The sequence below is a fragment of the Carettochelys insculpta genome, chromosome 17 (assembly GCF_033958435.1).
Source record: "Carettochelys insculpta isolate YL-2023 chromosome 17, ASM3395843v1, whole genome shotgun sequence".
In the NCBI taxonomy this organism is placed as follows: Eukaryota; Metazoa; Chordata; order Testudines; family Carettochelyidae; genus Carettochelys; species Carettochelys insculpta.
This window is the reverse complement of record NC_134153.1, coordinates 26,190,571-26,215,608: the sequence shown is the minus strand read 5'-3', so window position 1 is coordinate 26,215,608 and position 25,038 is coordinate 26,190,571. Positions and strand designations below refer to the sequence as shown.

At 45.2% G+C, this 25,038-nt stretch overlaps 1 long non-coding RNA gene across 5 annotated transcripts in view; it reads right to left on the bottom strand.

Moving 5' to 3' along the window:
• LOC142022157 (uncharacterized) overlaps positions 1-25,038 on the bottom strand; it is a 465,994-nt gene that overhangs the window by 368,664 nt on the left and 72,292 nt on the right. The window contains exon 1 of one of the 5 annotated variants that reach the window (XR_012647866.1): positions 10,810-10,894. The exons of 3 other annotated variants lie outside the window; for them this stretch is intronic. This is a non-coding gene — a long non-coding RNA (uncharacterized LOC142022157). Of the gene's footprint in view, positions 1-9,986; positions 10,104-10,809; positions 10,895-25,038 lie in introns of those variants that run through there. One more of the 5 variants, XR_012647865.1, reaches the window with a different exon arrangement.

Below are 25,038 nucleotides of genomic sequence, written 5' to 3'. Positions count from 1 at the left end.
CCATTTTAGGTGACCACTCTGAGAAGCTTTCCCAAACTGAAGTATTATTAAACGATGTTTTGGAACAAGCTGATAAACTAAAATAGCAGTAAGTCACCAGACCAGTGGGCATCCACCCTATAGTTCTGAAAGAACTCAAATGTGAAATTGCAGAAGTACTAACTGTGTAATTTATCCCTTAAAATCAGCTTCTGTTCTAAATGACCAGCTAACATGATGCCAATTTTTTAAAAAAGGCTTCTGAGGTGATCCTGGCAATTACAGGCTAGAAAGTCTAGCTTCAGTACTGGGCAAACTGGTTGAAACTATAGAGAAGAACAGAATTGTCGGACACGTGGATGAACAGAATTTGTTGGGGAAAAGTCAAGATGGTTTTTGTAAAGGGAAATCATGCCTTACTAAAATTATTTCATATAGTGTTCTTAGATTTCCAGACAACTTTTGACAAGTTCCTTTGCCAAAGGCTCTTTAGTAAAATAAACTGTCATGTGATAAGAGGGAAGGTTCTCTCATGAACTGGTTAAAATATATGAAATAAAGAGGAATAAAGGGTCAGTTTTGAGAATGGAAAGAGGTAACTAGTGGAGTCCATACTGGGGCCAATCCTACTCAACATACTCATAAATGATCTGAAGAAAGAGGTGATCAATGAGGAGTCAAAATCTGTAGATGATACAAAATTGCTTAAAATACTGAAATCCAAAGCAGACTGTGGAGAGTTTCAGAAGGATCTCACAAAACTAGGAGAGTGAGCAGCAAAATGGCAGATGAAGTTCAATGTTAATAAATGCAAAGTAATGAATATTGAAAAACATAATCCATATGTTTATATGGATATCTTTCTGTCCATATGACAAAGCCCCTATGTTTATATAACCATCTAAAACGATGGGGTCAAATTAGCTGTTACCACCAAAAAGAAGAGATCATGGAGTCACTGTGGATAGATTCTCTGAAAATATCTACTCAACATGAAGCAACAGTGAAACAGAACATTGGGAATTATTACTAAAGGAATACACGAGATAAAACTATATTGCCTCTACATAAATCCATGGTGCAGCCACATATTGAATATTGTGTGCATGTGGTAGCCTCATCTCAAAAGATATATTCTGTCATTGGAAAAGGTTCACAAAAGTGCAACAAAAATGATTAGGGATATGGAATGAGGAAATCATATTGTAAGAGGAAGATTAATAGGACTGGGACCTTTCATCTTAGAAAAGAGGAGATGGGGAGGGGTATGACAGAGGTCTATAAAATCATGACTGGTATGGAGAAAGTAAATAAGGAAATGTTATTTACTCCTTCCCATAACATAAGAATCAATTGAAATAAATAGCAGGTTTAAAAACAAACAAAAGGAAGTCTTTCTTCCCACAATCCAGTCAACCTGTGGAACTCCCTGTCAGAGGATGTTGTGAAGGCCAAGACTTTAACAGAACTGGATAATTCATGGAGGATAGGTTATGGATACTGGATATTAGCCAGGATGGGTAGGGATGGTGTTCCTAGCCTCTGTTTGTCAGAAGCTTGAAATGGACATAGGGGATAGATCATGATGATTCCCTGTTCTTTCTTTGTGAGACAACAGGCATTGGTCACTGTGGAAAGACTGGATACTTGGCTAGATGGACCGTTGATCTGAACTAGTATGGTTGTCCTTATACTCTTACAGCTTCCACTGATGCTATCTTCAGGAACAACTCAAACTGGGCAGTACTAGTCCAAGAAAACCTAGAACAGGCCCTCTAGCTTGGCAGCTGCAGATGTTTCATATCCAAGCCAAATCGTATTTCAGTCCATCTTAAGTAGCACAGCAAAGACTATATTAGTAATACACATACTCTTCTGAGACATACATTCTTAGTTATCCTAGCGTAAATCCAGAGAGCGTACATGCAACCGTTAAGTTACAGCAGTGGTGCAAACACAGAACACAGCCCAAAGCCTATGAGACAGACAGGTACAAATCAGGATTTATGGCCTGACTCTGTACTGCTCTCCAACCTGTGTCATTAGTTACACTTCTGTCCTTCCACTTGTTATCTTGCGGTTGGTTCTCTCATCCTCTCCCCTGTGAAAAGCAGGTCAGGTTCTGCTCCACTGCCACAGCTGTGTAAAGCCAGAGTAATTCCGCTAACTTCACTGCATTTATTCCAAGTTTACAACAGCACAAATAGAGTGAGAATCTGGCCTAGTGAGCACCACGCAGCTGTAAAATGCAACTTCAGGTGCAACTGAGGGGAGAACTCTGTTTGGCTGCACTTCACACCTGCTCGGCACAGGTGGAGACAACAGTGAACCAATACCAGAAAGGATGACTTTTAAGCAGCTTAGGGTTATCCCCATCCAACCACAGCTTACTGAGCTTCTTTTGTAACAGTCGCCTGGAGCAGCAGCTGGGATGAATTTAGCCTCTGGTTGGCTGTATTACAGATTAATAATTAAAATATATGGGACAATATATCAGATATATTTAAAACAGTACACACTTGCCATCAATTTTGAAATATCGTAAAAATGTGGCATGGCCCATGTTTTAAATACACCTAAAGCCTGGAATACATTCAACACCTGCTGTACTTTGTCATAACATCCATTTTTAATTACCAGGAATATTGGCCAAGCCGGTAATATTTTTAAACAGATTTTATATGTTGTCACACATAGTTAAATTATAGATGCACATTGCATTTTATTAAGCATAGCATTTCAGGGGAAACAGCTCTCCCAGGATGGCCCCACACAGAGATTAAGCTGTTAAGGTAGGAGTCAGGAGAGAAGATTCCTGCCCTGATTAGATATATGCGTGGGGGAATCAAAGAATTTTACTCCTATTTGGGCTCTGTGGTATGGTGACTGGAGATTTAGGACTCTATTTTGTGCAGGGAGCTGAGGACTCTGACCCTTGAGTGGGAAGGGGTGGGTGCAGACAGCCCATTCTCAGCCCAGTGCAGAGGGGTCTGGGACCCACTGACAACCCCTTTGTTGCTGGAGAGGAGGCACATGGTAGACTGCAGACCTCTGCCCCACTTCATAGGGTGATAGAGCCTGAGACTAATTCCCTCCATGTCTCAGTGTCTTCGGGGAAGACAGAGTAAAGCTCTGGCTCCCTCTGGTACTTCATCCCTGCCACCATGGACAGGGAAGCCCTTCACTCTTCCTAAAGACCACCTCCATGTGCGAGGGGAGTGCTGTTATCCCCCTTGCAGAACTGGGAAACTGAGGCACAAAGTGACTTGCCTGTGGTCATAATGGGTAAAGAATGCAGGTCTTCCAACTTCCAGAAAGGGCCCAAACTGCTGGAGCACCTTCCTTCTCAGCTACCTTACCCACTTCGGGCCTGTGCACGTACAGGTTTCTGCCCTCATTTAACACCTTGCAGCCTCTGAGAAAACTCACACACAAGGCATAAAAACAAAGCCAGTTAGAGGCAGAACGCTGATTTCCAAGATCAGGTGGACTTTATTGCTTCGGGGGCCTGGGTCATTTAAGCCAATCTCCTTGACAATAACAGCAGGAGAGAGCAAATCTCACCCTGACTGCACTGTTCAGTTGTATTTTTTTAAATGGACAAGCTCCACTGGGTGCAGTTATTTTTCCTGCATGACTAAAGTTTGAGCAAGCTGCCCTGGGGAGTAATTCTGGAAGCAGTCACGATGTTTATTACCAGTGCAGACAGGTTTTTATTCCTGCAGCAGCAATCCCTCCTGTGCCCTTTGATTAGTCGCTATTTCTCACTCAGACAGGCTGAAAACCTGCCCTGCAACTGGCTGCAACACGACAATTTAGTGCTGCAGCGTTCGACATCTAAATGAAACTAAGCAGGAGGAAGAGGCGGAGGACTCGTTCACGTCTTGTTTGCTGGGGCAGGTCTGTGTTCTGTGGAACGAGGCAGGGAAGTCTGCCACAAAACCGGCTTTGCCACACTCTCCCTGGCATCAGCCGCACTCTCTTCCCCCTTCCGCTTCTCTGCTGAAGCATCTGGATTCTGGATTGCTCTGCCCGTGCCCACCTCAAGTTTCTTAGGAGCTACTGCAGTACAGCTTGAACCTCCCTGGTCTGGCAACATCCATGGTCTACCATGATTTTACTTCGCCAAATGTCCACTCTCAGGAGTGGCCAAGTTTCCAGTGGTTCCATAAACTTGGTTCACAGCCACCAGCCCTGGTGCTCAGTGTTCTGTTCCTTACCTCTGATTTACCCCTAAATGCCTTCTCAGAGCCCAGTAAGCAGCAGACGTGCTGGCAGTGCTGCTAGACCAGGGGTGTCCAACACTTTAGCCATTACCCACTTACGGCTATGTGGCTGGCTGAGCGTTGCTAGTTGGCTCGAACAATAAATATATTTTCAGAATCATGCGACTAGGTCACGATACCAGCTACTTCTTTAAAACTGGTTGGACACCACCGTGCTAGAGAATACTGACCTCCCAGTCAGGTCCCAAGGGAGCGGGACTAGAGAGGTTCAACCTGTACAAATAAACAGCAATCCCAGAACCCGGCACAGGGGACCTTCCGCTTTTGCTGTGCCTCACATCACTGCTGCACGGAGCCTGACTGCAACCAGGACACCTGGGAGATACGGGGTGGGCCTGGTGGCTCCACCAGGCATTCACACTACAGAGCGAAGGATGCAGGAGCTGCAAGGACAACTGCAGTCCAGACAAGTTGATCTACAGCCTGGTGAGGAGTCGTCGCTCCTCTCCCAGCCCATAGAGAGATCAATAGCAGATGGGACAAGGCTTAATCATCCTGGCTGCTCTCAGCAGGGTTTGGTGGGTTTCCATCCACTGCCACAGTCAGATAGTCAGGCAGGAGACAAGGATAAAGACAGTTAGGGGGCTAGCCAGGGCCTTGAGTTCAATTCCCTGCCTGGCCCAAGACTCCTTGGGCAGGTCACTTAGGGCTGACCTGTGCCCAAAAGTCAGACCAACCTAGCTACATGGCTCAGAGCTGTGAAGAATCCACACCCCTGAGGCATAGTTAAGCCGTCCTAAGAAGTGCTAAGGCAACACTAGGCTGAGGGAAGAACTCTTCCACTGCTCCAGTTGGCACCCTGAGGGGAGCTGGATTAAACCACAGCAACAAAAGAGCTCTTTCCACTATGCAGGTGTCTACATTGAAGTGTTTCTAGCACAGACATACCCACAGTCCCTCTGTGCCTCACTTCCCACACATAAAATGGTTAAAATTATTGTTGCCCACCTCACAGGGCATTGGGAAGACAATGCATTAAATACATTGCAATGCTCTGATGCCATGAGGACAAGCGCCACAGCAGTAAGTTAGATAGAGCAACAGGCCGCTCTCCAACAGCTTTAGTGACTCACTTTGGGCAGGTATGCAACATCTGCTGTGAACCTTGCCAGTCAGTCTGACAAACACATCCTGCCACTGACCACTCAAGCCAAAAAGTGCTGGCTGAGCACGAAGATAACGAAACACAGCTTTCCAGAGCTCCAAAAAATGGCTCATTTCTGGTCCTCTCTAAGCCCTGAAAGAAGGTTTGCATCACAGCCATCATGCTACTCACCTTCTGTCAGATGATAGCATTTAAGGGCAGAAAGGACACGCAGATCATGCATGTGATAGACAAGGCAATTTCTTGGACAAACCTTACAGAATTAAGTTTGTGTATCAGCATGGGCCAGTGATGGAATACAATCCCACTGGAGTGGGGACCATGGCTCTTGTGGAACTCAGAAGAGTGGAAAATGTCAAGCAAATTGACTCAGGTTATAACATCTCCAGAGGCTCGCACGTAACTTGCTCACCCTGGATTCTCCAGGGATGATGACAGAAAGGAATTTGGTTAAGTGGCCAAAGCGAAGACTGACTCTTGAGACTTTCAGATCCTACAAATGCACAGGAGCTTGGGTCCACGTGGAGCCCCAATCCTTCCTGGGAAGCAACAGAACGACGCGGCTCAGTCGGTGTGCCAGTCTTGAGCACAATCCGTTACAAGCGTGACCCCAGAAGAAAGCCTCTGGCATGTTCCCCTGCCAGAGCTCTAGTAAGAATTTGAGGGGGAGGGAGGGGATGATCTCTGATGAGTTTAGGAACACGTGTGCAGATTATCACTTTGTTTTCTCTGAAATGTATTTACTTTCAAAAGTAAGCAGCTTTCTTAGAAAGCTGTGTGCTAATTTAACTGTGGCAGTTATGTCGTTTCTCATCTCGGGGGAGAAAAGGAAGCCTGCCCAGGTAGCCTGACTTTGCTGGGGTGTTCATCCTTGCACAGCCAAAAACTGCCCTGATCATGAGGGAGAGAAACGCATTTCTCTACCCAAGAAAGGAAGGTGGCTGAGGAGCCTGGAACAGATGCCGCCCCTGCTGCACCATACAGGGAGAACACAGGTATTATTGCACATAACTGTGACAATCTAATCCCACCTGTATAATCAGAGGCCACTAGCCACCACCCAGCCACCTCCACATCAAACCCAGTGCCCAGAATGAGACCAAGGCTTTAGGAAGCTACCGTGTGCCATAGGCAGAATACAGGCAGGATCACTGTGCCACCATGCCTATCTTCGGGGTGCATGGCATGATGCCCAGCGCTGTGGCACAGAGACTATATCAGTGCATTAGAAAATCCACCGCCACTCGAACAGTAACATCCCTGCACTTGCAAAACATAGCAAAAAACGCCATGAGACTCGGGTACCAGCAACACCCTGGGCTCTGATTTCATCCAGAGACAACACTGTCAGCTGCACACAGCTCCCTGACTCCACAATGGGGCATTGTTTCAGGCTTGACCCAGAGCAATCGCACCACCTACTAAAGTACCAACACTGCTACCTTCCACAGCAAGAGTAAATTTCCAGGCACGTGCCGCACTGACCACAACTGGATTCTGCTCAGCCAGTGAAAACAGAGAGACTATACCCTCCACTAGTAAACCCTAGTACTTGCCCTTGTTGCGTTCCCACTGAAATCTTTTTGCCACCCACTACAGCCTTCCAGACCCTTCTGAATGGACAGAAGGGAACAATTTGCAAAGCATTTTGCACATATGAAGTTACTTCAACAGCCAGGTAAAAATATGGGCTGAAGCAGCATGAGGAAAAGAGCCCCCTCTCTGCTCTCAGACTGGCCTGGCTTTGGAGCCCTCTGATCTCAGTTGCATTCTCTTACACAGCTGGAGTGCATCCAGCTCTTGTTTTCACAGCCCCCTGTGAATGTGAGCGTGTGTGCAATATTTAGAGACATGAAGGGTAACCGTTCAGAAATCAATACTAAGATTGTCTCTGAGGAAAAGATGAACTGGACAGAGGAGCAAATTGATTCAGACACCAGTCATTACTTAAGAACTCATTAATGCCTTGCTAGGAACACAATAAAATAGGCATGGGAAGAAGTCTGAGTTTGGTCTACAAGTGAAAGTGACTACTGCAGGTCTCTGTTCTGCAATTAAAAATCCACAGCAGGGCCAGCTGTGCTGACTTGGGCTCAAAAGCCTCAGGCTGGAGGGTTGTTTAAGTGCAGCGCAGCCTTCTGAGCTGGGGCTACAGCCCAAGCTTGGGGACCCTCTCACCTTGCAGGATTCACAGCCTGGAAATCTGCACTGCCGAGCCATTTAAATTGCAGCTAAGCCCCACAAGCCCAAGTCAGCTGACACAGTCAGCCATGGTGTTTACTTGTAGTGTACGCATACACTCAGGGTACACTTCTCTGTGGGTGCTTTCTCCAAAGAGCAGGATCCAGGACACAACTACACAAGTGCTTGGGCAGAAAGTTTCAAAGGGTGCATGTAACAGAATGCATGTTAGGCAAGACAGACAGGTAGGTGGGTGTACCCTGGAGACATGCAAAATATGAACAAGGTATTTTTGTGCATCACAGAATGTGTGGGTGGGTGTAACAGAGCAACAGAGAGGCACTGGGACTCGGGAGGGTAATTCACAGCAAGTCTCAATAATTATTATTTATAAGGAACAGTGAAAAATGTCTCCACAAAAACATCGTCTTTTCCCAGCTCTGAAAATCCCCCAAGGTGACATGCCAGCGCTAAGTCACACAACCTGAGGGCCTTTCTTCCCTACAGAAGAGAATTTTTTTACTGACAATAAATCTAGGTTTTTTTTTCCTTTTGCTGCTGCTTATTCAGCATCTGTACCACCAATATACCCATCATCCACATGAATGAGGGTCTAATTCTTCATGGGTTAGGGACTATCCATGACAGGAAAATTTGCACCCACATAAATAATATAAAATATACCCCTTATAGAGTGTTTTTTAGCAGAAGATAGGAAAAGACTTTACAATGAGGTCAGTATCATTACGGTACATGGGGAAAATGAGAAAAACTAAAATCCCCAAGGTCACCCAGCAGGTCAGTGGCAGAGCTGGGACTAGAACTGGCATGTTCTGAGTCAAGCTCCTCTATCAGCCAATAGACCATCATGCTTGATACAGTTACAGCCCTGTGACCCATTAACATACATGAGCTGCACGGCAGTAAAGCAGGTCCTACCCAGCATGGCCCTCTGGGTTATCAGTACATTGATGTCATGTTGCCAGGGCAGAGTTCGCTGACAGGACCTCCACAGGAGAGCAGTACAGAAGATGCACAGAATACTGAGGCAGAGATATGGGAGGGGAGTGGAAGAGAAATCCCCCAAATGAATTGACACAAATTGAGGGAAAAATGAAAAGACAAGAACACAGCACATCTTTGTAGTGCTGGCCAGGAGTCAAAACAGTCATTTACCGAACAACGCAGGCCGGCCCCCACAGAGAGAGCGAGCATACAGTTTTAATGCCCTGCTCCCTCCTTGGTACATCTACCGTTCAGATGCTTACAGATGGTTGTCACAATCCCCCGTATTGCACACCAAGCCATGACTGAAGAGGAATAATTGAGGGAGGGTGGAGTAGGATTAGCAGCAATAAATTGAATTTCCTCAGATTTCCAAAGGGCGGGGGGTGTCTTAGAGCAGAGAAGGGAGATGGGGCGTGGAGAGAGGTAAGTGGGGTAGTGAGATAAAAGGTTTGGGACCACTGTATTAGACTATAAAATTCCAGGCACTTCTATCACCTGAATGAGTCTCTTTTTAAGTGGACGAAGCGCAAAAGAACACACAACAGGGCACAATGTATTGGTTGGAAATGGGGTGGTGACTGATAGAAGGAAAGGCCTAGCTTATAAGGCAGCCTTTTTTCTTCCAATTTCTCTAATAAGTGAGTTGGTAACTTCTGCCCCACCTCAACCTTTTACCAGCCCACACAATACAACAACTGGGTATTCTGAACATGCTGGTTTTCCACCTAAATAAAAAGAGAGACCTCAAATAAGTTTTCAGGGGATGAAGCAAACCTCAGGATAAAGTGGGATGTGCTTGAGGAAACAATACATTTTTCTGTTTGGAAGAACAGCCAGAGTTATGTCCTTTTGACAAGGGCTGCACAGACTGAGACAGGATCGCCAACCAATTACATTTTCACCCTTTACTAGAAAATGCTTGTTCCAGCTAACAGACGTAGGAAATGCCTTGCAGCCTCAATCAACTTACATTTCTATAGCTACTGACTTCTCACATACAACACACCCTTTAAACTTTTCTTTTTGCTCCACATATGCTCATGTAATGAGTTCTTAGAGACTGTTGACTGAAAATAGACAAAACTAGTTGCCACCTCAAGGGAAAGGGACTCCACCATTGTGGATAATGCCATTGATTCATTGTTTGCCCATGAGCAAAAAATATAGTTCCTCCCTGCCTCAGTCAACTTTTCTGTGAAACAGTGAAAATGACACTGTAAATTGGTAAAATGAATCAGCAAAAAATGATAACGCAAAAAGTCAGCAATGACATTTCCTAATTAGCAGTTATCAACCCCAAAAGTTAAAACACGCAATTGTGCTCCAAATATGCATGCCTTTTTTATATTAAAAAAAAAATGAACACCTTCTGTCCCACCCCATCCAGCCTCAGCCCCTATGGCGCAGTTATTGTATCGCCAACTCACCCACATTTACAGCAAAGCAGATGATTTCATCTCCTACTACAGACGGGCTTAGTGCAATAGGGGTAGCCAACCCCCAGCTCTTCAGGCCAGTAAATGCAGCTACCCGCTCAAAGCCATGCGCGGGGAGCGCTGTCCCCGACTCTGCATGCAGGCACCAGTGCTTGGTGGGAGAAGCGCATGGCAGCAGCCGTGGTAGCGCCAGTGAGTCACTAGCATCCACTTAGAGCACAGGAGACTGGCTCTGGCGGAGGGCATTGAGTTAGAGTGAGTGGGACCATGGGTGCCTGGTTCTGGGTGTGGGAGTGGCAGATTGGGTAACGGCAGGGAACTGGGGATGCCTGGGTCTGGGGGAGGGGAAGGGCATTAAGCCACATATTATATATTTCTTTTTATCTATCTAGGTAGATGTACAGAGAAAAATATAAAACACATGCCTCTGTGCACTCTGTCCATGGCTCTTAGTCCCTAACTGGTTGGCCGCCCCATACAAGATGACCCAACTGAGCTCCTGGGTCTATTTTGCTAAGCACAACATAAACACAGGAAGTTAAGAGCAACTCCCTGCTTTGAAGCTCTATTGATCTAGTGTTGGTGAGTTTGTATCAGGGAAGCTGCAATTAGGACCATCAGATTGCCACTGAAGGAGAGCAGATCTGCATCCCAGCTGCTCTAACTAGGATTCAAAGTGGTGACATGCAGTTGAACAGATCTAACATTTGCCTGCCACGCATGGTGATAGCTCCTCCCCACTAGCTCATAAGGCAACCTCTGTGAAAGTGAAGCTGCTTTCTGGACAGGTATGTTTATTTAATCAAGTTCTCACCTTTTTGGAGCTTGTACTGCCAAGATCTCCACTCCCTGGACCTGTTGGCACCACTGTGCACAATCTGTCCCACCTGTTGTGCTCAGCCCAAACACACTCTCCTCTGCCACACCCTATTCTTAAAGGGACAGCTCCCATTGAGCAAATGTAACAACACAACAGTGGAATAAACATTAGCACAACAACCAACTCCACTTCCAAATACAATGCTCTAAAATCGCTTCAACAAATTATTGCAGCATGTTACCCAGTGTGCACTGTAAGTTGAGTGTTGGGCGGCCACGCAGGAGGGATTCAGGAGCCGCCCAGCTGATCAGCAGAGCGCCCACAGCCAGCAGCATGTTTCTGTTGGTGGTGCACCCCCACAGATACCCAGGTGCATGTAGCAAAATATATTCCACCCATAGATGGAAAAAATTAGAGGGAACCCTGATCCTACTTACTACAGAGATACATATATACATGGGTCATGAGCAGGGTTTAAACACCAAATCTGCCGATCTAGTATACAGACACTTTTCCTTCTACGTTTGCCGCCGGAAGAAAGGAAATGCTGAGCCGGTTTGTGGACCAATCTACACTGAAGCACATGATGTACACATTGCCACCATGTTACGCAGGAATTTGCACAACAGCGATGCCAGGCTGGGGAAAAAGAATTTGTGGTTTCTATTCCAGATTCCAAAAGCAAGGTTTGGCCTGCGTCTAATAGTTAGCATATCCAAATACACCATTGCCCCTCTCTGGGGTTCCTGTGAAGCATGAACCTAGTAGCTGTAGCAGCAGGAGTACCTGACACTTCAGCTGAAGAACCTCCAGAAGCCAACTTTTTTGTATGGTCGAATTGCTAGAGTGACACAGCTGCACTACGTTAGGGTAGGTCCCAGGAACATTTAATCAGAGGTGCTCCTTCTGACAGACTGTATGGCAAAGAAAGTGAAACTCAGCTTTCTCTTAATAAAGTCCTGTCTTCTGTTTGCAGCTGTGCCTCACCAGCCCTTTCTGCGTATTGCATTCTGACCATCTAGCAGTACTGAGACCACTTCCACAGAGAATAGTGAGTCTGCTCTACAGCCTTCACTGGCAGTCAGTTGGTTTTTAGCACAGGCAGTAGAGGCTCATGCACTAACCTCCAGATGTCTCAGGTTCAGTTCTGCCTACACACACTCAGGCTGTTGGCATCATACAAGTATCCTACCTATTAATTGGTTAAAGTAGCTACCCCCAAAACCAAAAACTATTAATGAATTCAGTTTGAATTTGGTGAATACTCTTGCCTGAAAAATGCCTACAAATTCTGAAACGTTCCAACGTTTTCAAAATAAACTATTGACACAAGGGCTACGTCTACACTAGCCAAAAACTTTGAAATGGCCATGTAAATGGCCATTTCGAAGTTTACTAGTGAAGCGCTGAAATACATATTCAGCACCTCATTAGCATGCAGGCGGCCGCGGCACTTCAAAATTGACACGGTTCAACGCCGCGCGGCTCGTCCAGACAGGGCTCCTTTTCAAAAGGACACCGCCTGCTTCGAAGTCCCCTTATTCCTATGAGCAGATGGCAATAAGGGGACTTTGAAGTAGCCAGGGTCCTTTCGAAAAGGAGCCCCGTAGGGACCAGCCACGCGGCGTCGAGCCGTGTCAATTTCGAAGTGCCGTGGCCGCCCGCATGCTAATGAGGTGCTGAATATGTATTTAAGCGCTTCATTAGTAAGCTTCGAAGTGGCCATTTGCAGGCCATTTTGAAGTTTTTGGCTAGTGTAGACACGGCCAAGAGGTCATTCTTCTGTTCTACTCTGCCCTGATTAGGCCTCAATAGGCTGTAGTTCTGGGCACCACATTTCAAGAAAGATGTGGAGAAATTGAAGGTGGTCCAGAGAAGAGCAACAAAAATAATTAAAGGTCTAGGGAACGTGAGCTATGAGGGAAAACTGAAAGAAATGGGCTTGTTTAGTTTAGAAAAGAGAAGACTTAGAGGGGACATGACAGAAGTTTTCAAGTACCTTAAAGAGGATTACAAGGAAGAGAGAGAAAAATAGTTCTCCTTGGCCTCTGAAGATAGGATAGGGAGCAATAGGCTTAAACTGCAGCAAGGGAGGTTTAGGTTAGACATTAGGGAAAACTTGCTAACTGTCAGGGTGGTTAAACACTGGAATAAGTTACCTAGGGAGGCTGTGGAATCTCCATCACTAGTTAGAGGAGGTTAAACAGACACCTATCAGTCATGGTCTAGACGGTGCTTGGTCCTGCCAAGAGGGCAGGGAAACTGGACCCTATATCCTCTCAAGGTCCCTTCCAGCTCTAGTGTTTTATGATTCGACCCAAATATTTTTTGGTTTTGTTTATTTGCTTTTTTTGTCAATAAGGAAAGCTGGGGGCTGGACTCAATGACCTCCTGAGGTCCCTTCCAGCCCCAGGATTCTATGAAAGACGGAGAAAAAAATCAGTTGGTGTTCAAAACAAACAATGTTTTAACTTTATTTTTCCAGTTTAGTCACCAGACCAAAAAAAAAATAATGATTCACTCAGCTGTGCTTTTAACTCCAGTGATCCCAGGTTAAAACCCCAGTGGGCTGGCCATAATGGTAACCAGCACATACCTACATAAGCATTTCCTACAACTGCACATCCTCATCGCTGCAGCGTGTGTGATGGAGAAGGACCTGCCTACACATGGCAGTTGTTTCTGATTAATTGTTTGAACACTCTGATTTGAGAATAAGAGTCCTAGTTCATAATTTAGGCTAATCTACTTTTGAAAGTGCATTATGCTAATCCAGAACAAGGTTTGTTGCAGAACTAAAAGCATTCCCACTGTGATTCAGGAACAGCTTCCATGTTTCAAATTCACTCCCTCCTTTAATTCATATTAACTTTCAAGTGGACAAAGTGGTTTATTTAGTGAAGCTGAAGAAGATCTGATACACACACTGATTCTGCAATGCCTCACACATTGCATAATCAGTTACACATGTGGAGAGTATGTGAATTCAAATCACGTAGAATTTTGCACCCACTTTGCATAGGCTTAAGTGATTAAACAACAGGGTAGCTAATTCCCTCCTCCATGCTCTGGAGCAAGTGGCTAAAAATCCAGCTTTAAGTCACTTTGGAATACCCCCAGGGCTGTCTACACTAGCCAAAAACTTCTAAATGGCCATGCAAATGGCCATTTCGAAGTTTACTAATGAAGCGCTGAAATACATAATCAGCACCTCATTAGCATGCGGGCAGCTGCGGCACTTCAAAATTGACGCGGCTCGCTGCCGCGCGGCTCGTCCAGACAGGGCTCCTTTTCGAAAGGACCCCACCTACTTCGAAGTCCCCTTATTCCCATCTGCTCATTTGCATGGCCATTTCGAAGTTTTTGGCTAGTGTAGACACGGCCAATTACTCTACCCCAGATGGAAAAAAAATAGCGGAAACATTGATGACCAGCCTCAATTAGGCATGCTTGTCCACTGGCTAGGTGGTCTAGACATGAGGACGGAGGGCTGGGTTGTGTTGCTGCTCACTGGTGCTCATGGAGGATGATTGTAGAACCAAAAGACTCAATCCTACACTTTTCCACCCAACTTTTTATATGTTTTAGCTCATAGATCCTGTCCTGTCCCACCGCCCCAGCGTAGTTAACAGCATATGTGACTTTTCTGGTGGGGCTTTTGTCTTTCTTGGGTGAGTTCTTTTTCAGGGCTCGCCCATGTTTTTCTTCAGCCATTACGGTGGTGCTGGCAGCTGGCCACCCAGACAGGCTGACATCAGGGACTGATCCCATTACACACACACACACCTACGTTCACTTTTAAATGAGATTTCACACACACACCTAACTTTAAACAGAGTTAACACAGTGCAAAATTTAAAATGGGGTTTCTGTCACAATATGGAGTCAGTTTCATTACAATGTTTTCAAATGGGGTTACAATAACAGATTCTTCAAAGGCAGTTCTTACCACCTAGTAACAAATTCCTCCAAAAGTGAGCAGCCCTATTTCATTAAAACAGTGTTTCCCAATTTTATTTGGCCATGGAACCCTTTTAAACTCAGAAGACTTTTGCAGAACCCCTAATAACAGTCTTATACATGGCTTGACTCCTCTCAGCCCAAACCTGCCCCTGCACCCCAGGATGCCGACCACTGATCATTTTCTCAAGGAACCCTTATTTTCACTTTGCGGAACCCCAGGGTTCCAAGGAACACCACTTAGAAAATAATGCATTCGAAAATCCCATTCGTAACAATTGGTCTTCAGTTCATGAGGTTACATAGTGTCATTTTGGAAGCTATAATTCATTAAAAGAGCAATAACTTTCTTCAGCCCTATAGGACTCGTGGGTTTGGCAATATGGAAGTTCGGACAAACCTACTCCCAGTTCTTCATTTCCCACAGAGGTCTCTGCCACTTGAGTTAAAGAAGAATTCCTCCAGATAACAATGAGAGGTCTTTATCCCTTATGAGCTCACCATCACTCATTTGCTTCTCTCTTCTCATTATCCTGCTATCTGGAACGGCTTTCATCCACATTTCCACCCCAACAACTTCCCATTTCATTTAAAATCTCAGGTGAAAACGTATCTTTCTTCCCTTTCTTGTAACTCATAATCTTTCCCTCTGTGTTCTCTGAATTATTTAACTCTCCAAATCTGTTTTGAGCCAGAAAGCATTCTGGTGATGTACTGTTTGTGCGCCACACACTTGCCAGGAAACTTAGAAGAAGTTTTCATCCACTGATCTCAAAGTGCTTTAAAAAGTAAAATCATACCCATCTGACAGCTGGAGAAACTGAGGCACACAGAAGTGGTATACTTGTCTAACTTGTCTATTTTTACTGGGGAAGGTCGACAGGAGACTTTTGCCCTATGACCTTCCTTACTCCTTGCAGCTTGCGAGGAGCACGGAGTCAACTGTGACCCATGAGAGCTTGATTTCTCATGAGTCACTCTTCCGCTGTAGTGTAAATAAGCCCTTAAACTAGTGCGCTAGCCACAGCAAAACTGAATGCACTAAATGGCTGGTGGTGTCTCTCCTTTGAAATACCACTATTCAGAGGATATGTTGGCTTTGCAATGAACATTACCGCACTTTGCAGCAGCCCAGAGACTCTAGGTCAGTATTTCCCACACTGTGTTCCATGCAATGCTGGTGTTCCATGAAATGTGAATAGGTGTTTAGTGAAAAAAATTTTGACAGTGATATTTTTCCTTCTAAATTATTAAATATGAAATTATGTGTGTATCAGAAATACTAAAGTATTTGAATAGTATTTCGCTGATAAGTATTTTAACATTTATAACACATTCATAATAGCATAGTTGTTGTTATGTGACTCATGCCAAAATGATCATCCATGTTCAGAGAAATCACGAGATTTGCACCCAGTTCTCCAGAATCATTCCTAATATTAAGCAGATTTGTGATCAAAAGGTGCAAAAACACTCTTCCCATTAAAAAAGGTCATATTATTTAATTTAATTTTCCAGTAGTTTTCTGTAAAGATAACAAACTTATACAAGAAACAAAATTTAAAAATGTTTTCCATACCGAATTTGTTTTGCACTTCTTTTTCATAAAAAAATGTTTCTAAGCTTCAAGGGAGAGCAATCCTTTTTTTGAACAATGTTGTCCGTTCTATTTTTGTATAAAAGACTGACACTTTCAGCTGTTATACTGATGTTTTGTTTTGGGTTTGTACTTAATTTTTCATTTTTATACTTAATTATAGGGTTGCTAACTGCGCCCCATGAGAAGGACATTAGTTATTCGTTCAGATAATTTTCTTGCTACTTTTTGCTCTTTGTAAAAATAAAAGACATCTAAAATACCTCTTTTAAATCAACTTTTGAGCATTACGTGTGGCAATTTTTCTGTATGAAACCCTCCTTCCTACCCCTCCAACCAACATGTATGTATTCCATCAATATTTCCAAGTCTAAAAGTGTTCCATGGCCAAATTAGTTTGGGAAACACTACTCTAGGCAGTCTCGGTAACAAAAGGACGGGCACAGTTCATTTTTATTTCATTTGTATTTCAGAGGTGTTAATATATCTTAGTTCCTTCTTGCCTGTCCTTTCCCCTGTCTGCTGGCATCACTGCTCCCAGCTGGCCACATTGACATATTGTAAACAAAGCAGACGTGAGTTAACAGAATCAAAGGCACATTCTCGTGCACTTCCAGCAACATTATATATGCTATTATGTACCAACAATGCCCTGACACTATGTACATTGGACAGACTGGGCAAAACCTTGGCCAAAGAATAAATGGACACACAGCAGACATCAAGAAACTCAATACGTATAAGCCGGTCAGTGAACACTTCAGTGGAGTGGGCCATTCTGTTAAAGACCTGAGAATTTGTGTCCTGGAACAAAAAGAATTTTACAACAGATTAGAGCAAGAGATTTGTGAGTTAGAGTACATATTCAGATTCGACACATTAACACATAGTATGAACAGAGACATCAATTACCTCACACATTCCTTGCCTTTGATGCTCGTAATTATCTCAGACGGGACAATTAACATCCCTCCACTCCTCACCTCCTTCCTTCAATCCTATTTGATTTCTCAGTTTTTATTGCAATTTTTTTTTTCGGTCCTCGGTACTTATAAATGTCAGTCTGTACTGGAAACGAAATTGATCTGATGAAGTGGGTCTGTCCCACGACAGCTCATTACTGAATAAAATCATTTTGTTAAAGTACTACATTTCTGTTCCTTTGCTTTGTAGGAATTCACATGCCAGTCCGGTGCAGAATAAGACCACGTTTGTGCCAACTTCATGCTGGCTACTTCTAAGATCCCCATGACTACATTATTTGAACACCTGGCAGTGTTCAACATCTATCCTTCCAACACCCATGTGAGGAAAGGCAATGCTGTTATCTGCGTTTTACAGATAGAGAACTCAGGCAAGAGGAGATTAAGTGACTTGTCCAAGGTCACACAGTTGAGTCTGTGGCAGTTCTTTGATCTGGAGCCCCACTGTACAGACCTGCTCCAAGTTACTCTCTGCCTTTCTCAAGGGTATGTTTGACCATGGGAGTTCTGTAGTGTGTTGGGAAGAGATGCATTTTGCCTTGGTTTTGCCATTTCATTGGGTCCCTAGTGCTCCTTACCCAAGTACTATTATATCTCCTACTGTGTGACAGCCATTGATTTCAAAGGCTGCACTGATGTTGGCACAAGTGGCAATGTCTTGGTACTAACGTGCTGCAAGATCATCGTCCAGATCACTCATCCCTTCAGTCTCTCTCCTGGACTATGCTGAGAGTTTCTGAGTAGCTAAACAGAGCTGCTGATCCTTAAATCCACACAAGATCCACCCCCCTTCGCCCTGCCCCAGGTAGAAGAATGGTCAGGGCTCACATCTGGAAGAAATGAGTTCAGTTCCCCACTTCTCCACAAACACCCTCTGGGACTACAGCTTAGTCGCTGAGATTCTCAGCTCTCCATTGATAGAATGGGAAAAACAGCCTGGTCTACCTCCCAGGGGTACACATGAAAGATTGCAAGGTGCTTAGATGCTACCGTAATGGGATCCACAGACGTATGACACATAATGAACATGAGCCTCTGACAAGGCATAACTGTGCAGAGACGAGCATCCCCTGGGAGTTCAAGATTCCCCTGTGAAAACATATTGACTATCAATCACCACCTGAGCTTCAGAGGCAGTTTTACACACGTGCTGTGCTTTAGCATTTAAAAAGTACTAACACTAGCTCCAATGGCTATCCCTAGCAGTTACAGATTTAGGGCCATGTTTTTAAAACGGGTTGTGCAACTTCATGTTTAATTTTCAGCCTTCATTTTAATTGTGTGTTGGGTTGCTTTGTATGTAGAGCATCACACTTGTCCATTTGCAGGTACAATTGCAGTAAATGCATATGCAAATTATTTATACGACTGAGCATGCATTTTTGTGCATACAAGTTTGACAATTTTACTCCGCAATACTTTTCTTTTCTTGCCCAATACCAAGCTGTGAGGACACAGCTTCAAATACAGTCCTTGCAGATTGTAACATATCAAAGCTTACCCCTTCTTGGGATTTTTGGTTCACAAAAGGAATAATACAAAATCCAGCGTGAGCTCCCTTCTCACCACCCCACCCACTCAGGCTGATTGTCGTCAGCCATTTAACTGTCTGTGAAAATGCAATATGCCCCCTTTGTGTTGATTGTTTTCAATACTGCTCTAGTAATTCCCCATCCACTACGGCATTTCAAGTGAATCCCTTCTTTGGGGCTTTTTCATTCTGGGACTGGACGCAGCAGGGGATTTGAATGGGGCATGGAGCCCTTTCACATAAGGACTTGGGTCCAAATCTGACTTCAAGCAGACTGTGGCAAAAAGCCATCAGCAGGAGGCAGCTGTTTAGTAAGTGGTCTCCCTACACTGGCGGTCTTAGCTCAAGGGCTAGGGGATGAGCAACAAGTAAAGAAAAGCCACCTTCATGTCAGCCCCATGGTCGGCCGCCTCAGCAGAAGGGGTTGTCAGAGCGGCACTAACTAGTATCTGCCCTCTAACCAGGCCTGCCAATGGCGCGGGGGGCGGTGCAAAGGGGGCAGTTGCTCCTGACCCCTTGGCCGCTTTGCAGCAGCACTGCTCCACTGCTGTGCATGGCTGAGGGGTGGGGGGCACTGCTGCAGTCCGGATGGCACTGATGGCTGACTGCCCTAGGCTTCACCCCCATCCTCTTTGCCCCACCCCTTGCAGGGCACAGAGCTGGAGCCCCCTCTCACCTTGCCCCAGGGCCCACACCAGCTGTCGGCCCCACTGTCTCTTGCCATGGCTCCTTTTTGGGCGGGGTCAATACACGTCTTCTCCAAAGGCAAGCGAGGACTTGGTTTTCCACGGCTGTTAGTCTGGCATCTTACCCCAGCACTGCAATCCCTGGCATTAAAATCTTTTTTTTTTAAAGAACTCTTTCTGGGCATCAGCTCAATGGAGTCCATTATACACAGTCCCTTAATAACTATGTGTGGGGCTGCTCTGAGCCAATTTATTTCCTTTCTTCCCAGCAGAGCTTTATATGGAAGGTACATTCCTCTACAGAATAGAATGTATTTCAATGACACTTGCCCCATTACATAGAATCATGCACGCTCGCTCACTCTCGCGCACACGCCCGCGCACACACAGACACACAGCGCCTTTCAGAGTTTATACAATCTGGTGCACAAAGCCCAGACCCGCTGCTCCAATCACAATTCAGAGATCAGGATCAGTCCTAATGGAGACAGCACAGCAGAGGTTATTTAATATTCCTCTTGGATTTGAAATAATAATATTGTCAACTAAATAAAAGGCAAGCACTCATTTGTATGTAAAGCAGTTGGTTATATCAGGCCTATTTATGTCTGCTCTGCCTTCCAGCTACAAAGATTTATGACTGAGCACCCAAGGGACCTTTATATATCTAGCCAAATTCATGCATTTTTTTTCCATTAACCTGTGTACTGGTGGCTTGTACAACATGGCGTGAAACAATGATATGCATTTTTTCCTTTCTATTCAGACATCAAAGGGAGGGAAAAGGTTTGCTGTGACAATAAAAAAAAATCAACCACATCTCAGCTTGTTTGTCAAGATTTTTTTTTTTAATTTAAGTACGAACTTCTCCATCCCTCGTCTCCCCTTCACATTTGATTCTCCCCCTTTCAAACACACACGTGCACATCATCCAACCTCTCAGGCAGGGCTCTTGTTCCACTCCCACCATCGCCCTAGTTACAGTTACGGGGCTTGGAGCAGAAGCAGCTGCACTAAATTACTCAGTCTATTTTTTAATTAAATATTTTTTTTTAAAAAATGAACAGCTGAAGGACAAAAGTTTATTACCTGTGAATGTAACAATCTCAGTTTTTAAACTCCTAAGTATCACTTACTGATGCAAGAGTGGAAAAGCTGCAAGCTTTGAAATACAACACTACAGTGTTATGGCTAATAATAATAAAGAGATTGTCTCTTCAAAGCACTCGTATAAATTAACTAATCAGTCCTCTTAGCGCCCCCTATGAGCTGGTAAACATCATTACCCTTATTTTCCAGATGGGAAACTGAGGCAGAGGATGAGTGGCATTTCACACTTCACAACAGCACAAAGGATGCTACAAGTGTGAGATTTTCAAAAATGCCTATGTGATGTAGGTGCACAAGTGCTACAGGAAGTCAATAGGGCTTGTGGGTAACATTTTCTGAAATGCCAAAGGGACTTAGGAGCCTAATTCCACAAAGAGCGGGAGCCTGCATTCTGTATGCCTTGGCACGTACATGTTGTTGATTGGCAGCTGCACACTTTTACTGCTAGGGGTTGCCTTAGCCACATTTTAATATCTAATTTAGCTGTGTTGGTCCCAAAAGTTTCACCCTTAAAACCAGACAAAGGGCTATGGTGGATGAAAACAACCTGTGGCACATGAGGCTGACAATGTTTTCAATCTGTGCGACTAAACACTGCACCCGCTCACCTTGCCCACCTCTGGAATAAAACATCTACATCTGCAAGTCATGCTGACTTGCCGCGGTTGATGGCCTGGCATCCTTTCGTAGTGGCCAGTCCCGCATTCATGTCCAGTGTTGCTGATCCAGCACCACCCTCCACTGAACACAGCAAGGCTGATTGCTCTGTCCTAAGTCAAGGAGACTTGGACATCTTTGGAAATGTTACCCCATGCTCAATAGTCACTTGGGAAAGAAGTTTTTGAACCCCCACTCCTAAGTAACTTGCTCAAGACTATAGGAGAAATCAGTATCACAGCCAAGAACAGACATCATGAATCCCTGGAGCCTTGTCCTGTGCGCATTCCAACAGGCTGATCCCGTGGGCAGCTAAGCCACAAGTTGAGGCAGCCCCCTGGGTTGCTTTAACCCAAGCTAGCTCCTTGCAGCCCCATAGCAGCAGAAGCATAAATCAGCACCAATGCAGGGAAGACGCTGGACCTATGCCTGCCACAGAGGATAGGGATTAGGAGGCAGGGAGGGGAGCTCCTCCCAGGAGAACCTAGCCCATCCAAACTAGGCCAAACTTGGGCCCTTGTTGGCCACCATAGGAAAGACTCTGAGAGGAAGGATAGTCCAATGGATAGGGTACTAGCCATTGACATAAGCAGCTCTGGGTTCAACGTCTTGCTCTGTGTGACCACACGAGAGCCTCGTGGAACCTCTATGCCTCGCTTAACACCCCTGTCGGATGGGGGTAGTAGCACAGCCCTGCCTCTTGCAGTGTGGTGAAGCTAAATGCAGTAAAGATTGCGAGATGCCATGGTAAAGAGAGTTGTGGAAACACCTGCCAAAGTAGCTTTGTCTAAAGATAATACAAGAACTGTGTGAGGCTGTGCATATTGAACAGCACTTCACAGTTCTGCTTCTTCAGATTGTTTTGTGCTTTAAAGGGGGATAAAAGCAGCCTGCTCTCTCCTCCCCAACCAGCTGTAACTTGTAAAATGTGCTTTGTTATTTATCCTACTGTAGAGCCTAGGGCCAGCCTGGCACTGCACAAACTCACAGCAACAGGCCACCTCTGCCCCAACACACTTTCAATCTAAGCCTGTGAGACCAACAAAGGGGATGAGGAGAAAGAGAGAGAAGCCACAAGCCAGGCTAGCAGCACTGGTGGGGAGAGAACCCCGGTCACCAGAATCCCCACTCAGTATCCTCCTCAGCCAGCTGCCAGGCCTGCTACCAGGGCTGCATTGCCACTCTTTGTATAGGTCCTGCTGCCCACTGCTTCCTGTCCATCACCATCCAGGACGCACTAAGCCCCAGGAGAGTAAAGTGCCTGCAAGCGGTCATTTTGACATGCCTCTTCCTCACCCCCACCCCACTGCCTCTGCAGAGGCACAATCAGCCCCCTAAAGGAAGCACTAAAACAGATGTGGCTGCAGCGTGTAGCATTGGAACATAAATCTTGGGGGCTTTACATTCTATTTTATTCTCTTGCATCCTTGTATTTTTTATGTTTAATAACACTCGCTGAGGCAAAGTCATCAATCTTGAGTGGAAAGACCAGTCTTTCCTGGAGCAGAATTTGCTGCATAACACTAGCACTTCTGTCTGATTTTCCCTTTCTCTAACCAATTAAACAGAGCCTATTGCAGATTTCCCACCAGAAATGACGCCTTGGGGTCCAACTGTCAGCCTGGCCACCAACCGAGTCACATTTCCGTAGGTGCAGTAATTCCACCAACATTTTTGCACCCACTGTAGAATGAGAGCGCTAACAGTGCTCAGTGTAGTAACAGGGCGGTAGCTGTGTTAGTCTGTACTCCAACACCACAAAGCAGCAGAAATGTAGCACTTTAAAGACTAACAAAATGATTTAGTTGGTGATGAGCTTTCGTGGGACAGACCCACTCAGTGCTACATTTCTAGTGCTCAGAGTAGTTAGACTTGAACTTACTGGAATGTGGGGGCAAAGAGAGAGTTATAGATCTAGGGCCGGATTCCCAATTGCTCAGAACAGGGAGATTTTCAAAGACACAAACAGGACCCTACCTCACATTTGAAAGTCGTTAGGAATTAGGCATCTAGCTGCTATCTTTGTCTGAAAAATCTTCCTCAGCACCTAGAAGTGGGAGTGAGTTTCAAGAGAGCCCAGTGCTCACCGTGCTGAGCTCTTTCAAATAAAATTCTCTCCTCCCTCATATTAATCATGGAACCCCCAATTCACACTGATTGAAAATTGGGAGCAATAATTTGCAGGGAGAAAACAGCACCCACCCGAAGGCTAGTTCTGCAAGTCACACCCCAGCAGAGGCACAGTTCTGAATCTGGACTCCGAAGACATTACCGTTATTTTTCTGCTTTTTTGGATCCCAGCAAAGGCAAAATGGCCGAAAAATCCCAGAGACAGAGATCAGCCTCCCTGCCTTCCCTGGCTAGAAATGGCTTTTCCACTCACCCAGGATTAACAGAGCCCAGCGACTGTACAACACCTTTTGTCTGATCTCAAAACACGTCGTGAACACCAATTAAGCCTCACAACTCTGCTAAAAAAGTTCTTCTGTTCCCCATTTACTTACGGGAATAGATTTCCGGGACAAGTCCTGTGATTTACCCACTTGCCCACACTCCCCTCCAATGGGTATTATTGGGGTCTCCCTGTCTAACCAATCAGAATCCTACCCTCTGACCAACCAGCCAATTGGGAATCAGTATAATATGGGGACAGACTGCTGTGGGGAGCATGTGGAGGGCTATACTCTGTCAGGCAGTGGTGTGACATAAAGACCCCACTTTGCTTATCTTGGGAAAGAACTAATGAGAATCCCATTCCCCCAGAAGGCTCAGCAACCCATTTAGTGAAGAAAATTAAGCACTAGATCTTCCCTTGATAGATTCCATTGCTCAGCCGCCCGCATAACTCTTTATTTTCCCTCCATCATGGAATATGATACTTTGTACACTTTAACACTTAGAGACTAAATTAGGCCTCCAGGGGACACTTCATTCTTAAATTTAATTTAAATATTCATTAGATGGCAAACTTCCACCTATCCCCAATGCTTCTCAGCGGGGCGTGGGATAGATTGGTGGAATGACAGTCAGACATAAGCTATTAATGCTTTGCCAGTGGGTTCCAGAACAGCATGGGGTCTCTGCTTCCTCCGCTCGCTCAGTGCGTGGTAATAGTCCACGGTTGCCTGCTCATCTGAAAGTGCGAGAGAAGGCAGTTTAAACTGAGCGAGACAGAGTACAAAAAGGCTGACCTTCCTGAAGCTACAGCCAGCCGTCCCCCAGCGCTGAGTCCACTTCCTGTAAACCCCCTGCTTCCAGCCCCCACCCTGCAGTCCATTCACTCAACCCCTTATCTCCATGGAAACGGGGACCCTGGATGATGCTGTTCCTTGCAGCATGCCTGCCCAGTAAACCAAATTGGAGGCTTTTGTCTGACTGACTCAAACCCAGCCAGTTGGGCTTGGAAGCTTCCTGAAATGCCTGATAAAAATGGCAGCTAGACATCTCAGTGGCCTTCATCATTTGGCACAGGCGTTTATCATACAGCCTATGACTGCTGCTGGACTCACATGGGAACACTGACGGCCTATGGAAAGCAGCTCTTGTGAGTGCAAAATACACCTCCATGGGAGTGGTTTCCTTGCCTCTCTGAATAAAGCTCCAGCTGTTCTAGAAATCCCACCTAGTCATGCATTAAACTTAGCGAATAGGACACTAGACTGGGATTTGGAAATCTTGTCTTATACGTTTATTTATCCC